This window comes from Hylobates moloch, unplaced genomic scaffold (assembly GCF_009828535.3).
Source record: "Hylobates moloch isolate HMO894 unplaced genomic scaffold, HMol_V3 SCAFFOLD_8, whole genome shotgun sequence".
NCBI classification, from domain to species: Eukaryota; Metazoa; Chordata; class Mammalia; order Primates; family Hylobatidae; genus Hylobates; species Hylobates moloch.
Window position 1 is genome coordinate 30,813,604 of NW_026652283.1, and position 8,936 is coordinate 30,822,539.

The following is an 8,936-nucleotide window of genomic DNA, read 5'->3' on the forward strand; positions in this document are numbered from 1 at the left end:
GGATTATGTGTGCGCATTAAGAGACTAAAAAAAACCATTAAAATCTAGTTTTAAAATATTACCAAGAGGGGAGCCAAGGGAGATTTACCACTGCAGGGGGTTGGCTCATTTGCACTTTGTTCTGCATTGCAAGGCATTCATCTTAAAATGGGGTGTGAGTATCCCTTAGAGGATGCACATTTATCCACTGGGATACAAGATGGAAAAATTAGAATTTTTAATTTTATATTTTCAGTTCACTTTGTGGATGTTTTATTATGTACATAATACATATGCTTTCAGTGGGATGTGTTTAATACATGCGCACGTTGAAATACTGACTTTTCAAACTTTCTTTATTGATAAGGGTACATGATGAAAAAAGGTTTGGAGGTCACTGGACCAGTGCTCCAGGCTGAGAATTAGAGAAAACAGATGAGAAGACATTTGTTACTTTGGTGTCCAGGATTAATGGGATGAAGGCAGAGGACTGTATGAGAATAAGACACTAGACATTTTAGGAAGCTTGAGACAGACTCTAAGCCATATAAAATTCTATGGTTTTATTGTAATTTAGTAAACTATAAATATTTATGTCCTAAAAAAATCCGTGTAACAGTAGCTTTTTTTCTACACTAGGCAGCTGAATACCACCCTGGTGGCGATTTGGGATTTAGGCACTGCAGAGAAAAGATCAAAGGGACAGGAGCTATAATTGAAATTATAGCCCTAAAGGAAAAGTATCTTTAATCTATAAAAGACCACAAATGAAGTTTGGCAGAAAACAGGGAGAAAGTTCTAAGGGTTCTTTGGCATTTTATCATTCATTCAACCAAAAATATTTATGGAGACACATTTACTTCCACCAGGATGGAGTAACTGGTTTACTAGACTTGTCTTTCCACTATAAACAACTGAAAAAATAAGTTATATGAAACAACTGTTTTTAGATATTCGATAACAGGCTTTTCAGGACTTTGATCACAGCGAGAAGAGAATAAAATAAGGTTAGCTCATCATCTGAGCTTTCCAGTCCGCAGCATCTGTAAAGGGAATCCGATCAGTGAACAACAGTTGTAATAACATAAATAACAGACAGCAGCAATCAGGAAGGTTGAGAAAATGTTCTCATTGGTCGAGGCACCTGTAAAATGGTCATATATAAAATGTGTGAATCGTTTGCTTTAATTTAACAAATAACAGCATAAATAACAAAAAATACATAAATACATATATGTACCTGAATGTATTGCAATAACAATTTCATTCTTACTCATGTGAATTCTAACATGCTGCTATGGCTTGAACATCACCTCCAAAACTCTTGTTGCAATTTAACCCCCAATGTTGCAGTATTGAGAGGTGTGGCCTTTAACAGGTGTGGAGGTGTGGCCTTTAACAGGTGATTGGATCATGAGGGCTCAGCCTTCATGAATGGATTAGTCATAGATTAATGGGTTATCCTGGGAAGGGAACTGGTGGCTTTATAAGCAGAGGAAGAAAGATCTGAGCTAGCACGTTAGCATACTCAGTCCCCTGGCCACGCAATGCCCTGTGCTGCCTCGGGACTCTGTAGAGAGTCCCCACCAACAAGAAGACCTTCACTATATGTGGCCTCTTGCCCTTACACATCTCAGTCTCTGCAACTGTAAGAGATAAACTTTTCTTTTTTTTTTTTTTTTTTTGAGGTAACTTCTTTTCTTTATAAATTCCTGAGTTTCAAGTATTCTGTTATAACCAACAGAAAGGGACTAAGACACATGCTTTCTGGAATGGAAGATAAAACCATGGGTTATACCCTTAGTTCATGTGTTTGTCATACATGTAAATGTCATTATATGTGTTGTGAAAAAGGTGTTCCAAAATTTAGATGATTTTTAATTACAATAAGTTATCTTATGAATACATAGTAGCGGTGATGTCTTTGATGAAGTCATAGGGATCTGCCCTCTGCTTTAACTCCAAAGAGCATGTTAAAGTCAGACACGCATTGGTAATGACAATAGGAATAACACAACTGTGATTTATCAGTTTCATTATATACCAGGTACTTATTATATAAGGCGGCATTTAATCTTCACGACAACCCTGTGAAGCGCATTAGAATGACTATTCATAGTTTGCAGTGAAGAAACTGAGGTTCTTACAGGTTAAATGACTTGCCCATGATCATTGTAGGGGATTTGATCCCACATCTGATTCCAAAGCTTATATACTTAGCCGTTACACAATATTGCCTTTCAAATCATAATCAGATAGCTATTTGGGGAACATGGAATCAGAACCAGGAGAGTGAAATGAATCAAATGAGAATTGGTATATCAGTCAAGATTCAGCACAGGAAGAAACAACCCCAGGTATTTAAGGAGCAATCAAGAAGGAATCATGATTACTCCAAGGACCAAAGGAACAGGAGTCAAGGGGCAGCCACTGGACCTACCATGTCCCAGTGACTAGGAGGTCATAAAGCTGGGATAGGAAGTGGTAGCTGCTTCTCCTACTTCCATAACCGCCTCTCAAAACCCATGAAGCCGGACACTAGATGCAAGAACACCGAGTTACCTCTTTCACTTCCTGATACTTTCCCACGACTTGCTTCCCAGGAGAAACAAGGTCAGAAGGATGGCCTCCGCCTCACCAATTTCTCATGAGTATATCTAACTCAAGGAACCCATTCATGTTTAGAACGCTACCTGCAAGGGAATCTGGGAAATGGAGCTTTCAGCTTTCTAGGACCTGCAGCACAGAAAAGCATATAGAAGGAGTTAGGAATAAATGTCAATCCAATCTAACTAGCATGAATGGTATCAGACTAAGACAGCCTGATGTGCTCATCTCACAGCACACCTGAGCAGCAATACCAGTACCATCTGTAAGCTCTTGCTAAGCTATAAGCTCTACAAGGACAAGAGTCATTTGTCTTCTTATCAGTGAAATTCCCAGAGCCTAATATAGGTCCAACACATAATAAATACCTCTTGAATGAAAAACTACATAAAGATCTTGTGCAGAGTGGCTAAGATGATGTCCTTTGCTGTCAGAAATATCTGGATTCAACTGTTAGTCTCTTCATCTGCGAGCTAGATAAAAATAATTGCTTTCTGAATTTTTGTGAGAATTCAATAAAATAATGCATGTAAAGCACTTAATGCAATACTCAGCGCACATAGAATTCACTAGTGTTTGTTGCTATTATTAGTTGTCATTACCAAACTTTGGTGTCACTTCAAACACCAAAACATTTTACATGAGGAAAATGTGCCTTTAAACCACAGTTCTTTGAATACTTATGAGCCTGAATATTTTCTGTATTATATTGGCCATTGGGATTTGTGTGTATGTGTGATTTGCTTATTCATTTACCTAGGAAAAAATCTTCTGGACGTTGGCCTAGGCAAAGAATTTATGATGAAAACCCCAACAGCAAATGCAACAGAAACAAAAATAGACAAATGGGACTTCATTAAACTAAAAGGCTTCACACAGCAAAAGAAATAATCAACAGAGTAAACAATGTGTAGAATGGGAGAAAATATTTACGAATTATGCTGCTGACTAATATCCAGAATCTGTCTACAAAGAACAATTAAACAAGAAAAAAAATTAAACTAAAAATAAAAAATAAAACATTAAAAACTGGGCAAAGGACACAAACAGACATTTCTCAAAAGAAGAAATACAGGCAGCCAACAAACACACGAAAAAAATGTTCAACATCGGTAATCATCAGAGAAATGCAGGCAGCCAAATTAAAACCACAATGAGGCCGGGCGCGGTGGCTCACGCTTGTAATCCCAGCACTTTGGGAGGCCGAGGCGGGCGGATCACGAGGTCAGGAGCTCGAGACCACCGTGAAACCCCGTCTCTACTAAAAATACAAAAAAATTAGCCGGGCATGGTGGCGGGCACCTGTAGTCCCAGCTACTCGGAGAGGCTGAGGCAGGAGAATGGCGTGAACCTGGGAGGCGGAGCTTGCAGTGAGCCGAGATTGCGCCACTGCACTCCAGCCTGGGCGACAGAGCGAGACTCCGTCTCAAAAAAAAAATAAACCACAAAGAGATATTATCTTACCCTAGGCAAAATGGCTGTTATTAAAAGTCAAAAAACAACAGATGTTGGCGTGCATGTGAAGAAAAGGGAATGCTTGGCCGGGCATGGTGGCTCATGCCTGTAATCCCAATACTTTGGGAGGTTAAGGCAAGTGGATCACTTGAGGTGAGGAGTTCAAGACCAGCCTGACCAATGTAGTGAAACCCCATCTCTACTAAAAATACAAAATTAGCCAGGCATAGTAGTGCATGCCTGTAATCCCAGCTACTTGGGAGGCTGAGGCAGGAGAACCACTTGAACCCAGAAGGCAGAGGTTGCAGTGAGCTGAGATCGTGCCATTGCACTCCAGCCTGGGCAACAAGAGTGAAACTCCATCTCAAAAAAAAAAAAAAAAGAAAAGAAAAGAAAAGGGAATGCTTATACACTGTTGGAGGGAATGTAAATTAGTTCAACCTCTATAGAAAACAGTATGGAGATTTCTCAAAGAACTAAAAAAAGAACTACCGTTTGACCCAGCAATCCCATTACTGAGTGTCTACCCAAAGGAAAAGAAGTCATTCCATAAGAAAGACTCAGCACTCATATGTTCATTACAGCACTATTCACAATAGCCAAGTCATGGAACCAACCTAAGTGTCCATCAATGGTTGACCGGATTTTTAAAATGTGGTGTATATGCACCATGGAATAATACGCAGCCGTAAGAAATAATGAAATCATGTCCTTTGCAGCAACATGGATGGAGCTGGGGAACATTATCCTAAGTAAACTAACTCAGAAACATAAAATGATTGCATGTTTCCACTTATAAATGGGAGCTAAATAAGGAGTACACATGGACATAAAGAGGGAAATAATGGACAGTGGGGACTCCAAAAGCGGGAAGGGTGGGAGCAGGCAATGGTTGAAAAATTACCTATCAGGTACAGTCCTCACTATTTGGGTGACAGGCACACTAGAAGCCCAATCCCCACCATTACACAATGTTTGCCCATGTAACATTACACAATGCTTGCCCGTGTAACAAACATGCACATGTACACCTTGAATCTAAAATAAAGTAAAATTCTTACAAAAGAATCTTACACAAAGCATTAAAAATCTTTAACTCGAAAATTTTTTTAGGCCAGGCACAGTGGCTCACTCACAGTGCCTGTAATCCCAGCACTTTGGGAGGCCAAAGAGGGAAGATTATTTCAGGTCAGGAGTTTGAGAACAGCCTGAGCAATGTAGTGAGACCCTGTCTGTACAAAAAATAAATTTAAAAAAAAAATTAGCCAGGCATGGTGGCACATGCCTGTGGTCTCAGCTACTCAGGAGGCCGAAGTGGGAGGAGCACTTGAGCCTGGGAGGTGGAGGCTGCTGATCATGCCACAGCACTCCAGCCTGGACACTGCCAAGACCCTGTTTCAAAAATATCCATTTTTAAAATTAACTTGTTTTCCAGAGTAGAAATGTTAGATAGAATGTCTGTATAATTTATTCCCAAAGCAGGACATTTTCGAGAATAAAAGGGATCATATAAATAATTAGGCTGAGACAACAGGCATATAAACCAGGGCTACGTTCACCTACTTACTGGAAGCTTTCTCAAACATATAGTGTGACATAATGTTACAAGTGCATTGGAAAGGTGTCTCAATTGGTGCTATGTGCTAGATATTTGGTCACCATCTGACTCCATCGTGTCCCTGATTGCCACTCCCCTGAACCTCCTTAAACTGTGCTTGGAGAAGAGTTACGTGAGACATATAACGGGAAGAGGGGCACAGGTATCTAAGATTTCCTTTGGTTTTAGAAAAAAATTGCTATGAGAATACAGAGGAGTTGTTTTCATTTGCTATCTCTGTTAGTGACACCCTTCCAGCTTGGTCTCCCACCCATGAGCAGCTTCGAATGAGATCAATGGTGATCAAAACTGTTTGGATCTGAGCAAAGCTGCTTGGATTTTCATTGGCTCTTTCTGCAAACATGATATATGTTTCATTGGTTAAATATCACTTTCTAAATCTTCAATCTTACTTTTTCAAAACTTGTCATAATACAGTTTCCCTCTAACAACAACCATGTAAACATGGACTTAAACTGGTTTCTACTGCTTAAACAAACCTCAGTAGAGGAGAAAATAGATGAATTTATTTATTTATTTATGTATTTATTTATTTATTTATTTATTTATTTTGAGATAGAGTCTTGTTCCATCACCAAGCTGGAGTGCAGTGGCACGATGTCAGCTCACTGCAACCTCCGCCTCCTGGGTTCAAGCAATTCTCCTGCCTCAGCCTCCCAAGTAGCTGGGACTACAGGCGTGTGCCACCATGCCCAGCTAACTTTTTGTATTTTTTAGTAGAGATGGGGTTTCACCATGTTGGTCAGGTTGGTCTCGAACTCCCGACCTCAAGTGATCTGCCCGCCTTGGCCTCCCAAAGTGCTAGGATTACAGGCATGAGCCACTGCGCCCAGCATTTTGTTTTTTTTTCTTTGAGACGGAGTCTCACTTTGTCACCCAGGCTGGAGTGCAGAGGCATGATTTCTGCTCACTACAACGTCCACCTCCCAGGTTCAAGCGATTCTCTCCTGCCTCAGCCTCTCAAGTAGCTGAAATTACAGGCACCCATCACCATGACCGGCTAATTTTTTTTTGTATTTTAGTAGAAATGGGGTTTCACCATGTTGGCCAGGCTGGTCTCAAACTCCTGACCTCAGATGATCCGTCCGTCTTGGCCTCCCAAAGTGCTGGGATTGCAGGCATGAGCCACCGTGCCTGGCCAATGAATACATTTTTAACCTCCTCCCTGGTGTGGTGGCTTAAATAATGAAGGCAAAGCTAAGAAACAATAAATGGGACCTTTGACTAATGTGATAGCAAACAGGCATCTCAGAACTGTAGAGGTGAATGAGATTTTAGAATTAATCTAATCCAGCCCATTTACTTCTTTTTTTTTTCTTTTTTTTTTTTTTTTCCTGACAGGAGTCTCGCTCTGTCGCCCAGGCTGGAGTGCAGTGGCACGATCTCAGCTCACTGCAACCTCCACCTCCCAGGTTCAAGAGATTCTCCTGCCTCAGCCTCCCCAGTAGCTGGGACTACAGGCGCCGGCCACCATGCCTGGCTAATTTTTTGTATTGTTAGTAGAGACGGGGTTTCACCGTGTTAGCCAGTATGGTCTCGATCTCCTGACCTCGTGATTTGCCCGCCTCAGCCTCCCAAAATGCTGGGATTACAGGCGTGAGCCACCACGCCAAGCCCAGCCCATTTACTTCTGAAATGAGGACACCAAGGCTAGTGTGTTAAATGACTTATCTAAGGAGGAACAGGTAGTCAAGGTTAAGCTGAGATAGCTACTCATGTCTGTGACTCCTAGTCCAGTGGTCTTTGGACCACCACTCAGAAGCACATTTTGTTATGGTTGTGAGGATGAAGGAAGTAATATTTGACTTTTCTGCAAAAATTAGCCTGGCTAATTTTGTATTTTTAGTAGAGATGGGGTTTCTCCATGTTGGTCAGGCTGGTCTCGAACTCCCAATCTCAAGTGATCCGCCCACCTCGGCTTCCCAAAGTGCTGGGATTACAGGCGTGAGCCACCACGCTCGGCCCGACACCACCTTCTATATCAGACTTTGCTGCCTCTTCGTGAGATGCAACTAAACTTAAGAGACAAAGCAGAGTTCAAATCTATTTTTAAAAGACTTTATAATAAATTTTAATCCCAGGTAGAAATTTTCTATTTTTCATTATCCACAAAATTCTTCTCCATTAAGCACAGGTCATCAAGTAACCCTGACATCAAGTAACCCTGGCATACTGTTGTAACAAGTAGGATTTTCAAATTACCAACACACCTGTAAAAGCCAGAGAGTTGTGTGTCACCAGAAACACGTGTGCCCTATGTATTAAGATACTAAATAGAAAGCACCATTTGCTGTGTGTGTGACAGACAGTACTGATTCCATGTTAGAGGAAAGCTTGCTTACTTGAATACAATTATTGCTTTGCTTGATTTTGTAGATCATTCACTAAAATCAGCCTCAGAAAAACAGGATCTTGAACAGAGATAAAAGAAAATACCTATATCAGCCTCTCTGTGAATGGGCTGACCGACCTAATAAGAATAGGCTAATGGTACCTGCAGAAAGCCACAAAATATTGACCAAGAAAGCAATGATTTACTGTCGACCTGAGACTGCACACATTTCACAAAAATCTTTTGATCATCCTTTCTCTTAATTGCCCTTAAAAACCACAGGTGGTCTTTGAACGCTAGCTCACTGCATCCCCGGGGGTTGCTGGCCTCTTGAATAAAGCTAACTTTACTTTCACTACAGCTCTTCTCTTGAGTTTTTGGCTTTTAGGTGACAAGTGGCCCAGACGTGAGTTTCCTTACATGTGCTTGGGAGAATTTCCTGCCATACCTACTGAAATCTGTCCCTGATCAAAGTGGTGGACCATATGACTGCAGACTGGCCTTGCGAAATAGCTCATGCCTGTAATCCCAACACTTTGGGAGGCAGAGGTGGGAAGCTTGCTTGAGGCCAGGAGTTTAGGATCAGCCTGGGCAATACGGTGAGACCCCCGTCTCTACAAAAATAAAAAATAAAAATTAGCCAGGCATGGTAGTCCACACCTGTAGTTCCAGCTACTTGGGAGGCTGGGGCAGGAAGATCGCTGGAGCCTAGGAGTTCAAGGCTGCAGTGAACCATGATCCTGCCACGGCACTCCAGTGTGGACAACAGAGTGACACTTAAAAAAAAAAAAGACTGCAGATCAACAGGTTATGATTGCAAATTTTAAGATATTTTGAATAATAACATGAAAGAACACACTATTTTCTTAAGCAGTTGGGAGTATGTTTAATAGTCTATTGAATGAGTATCTCAAAATCCTATTGAAGTTACTATTTGGCAATGAG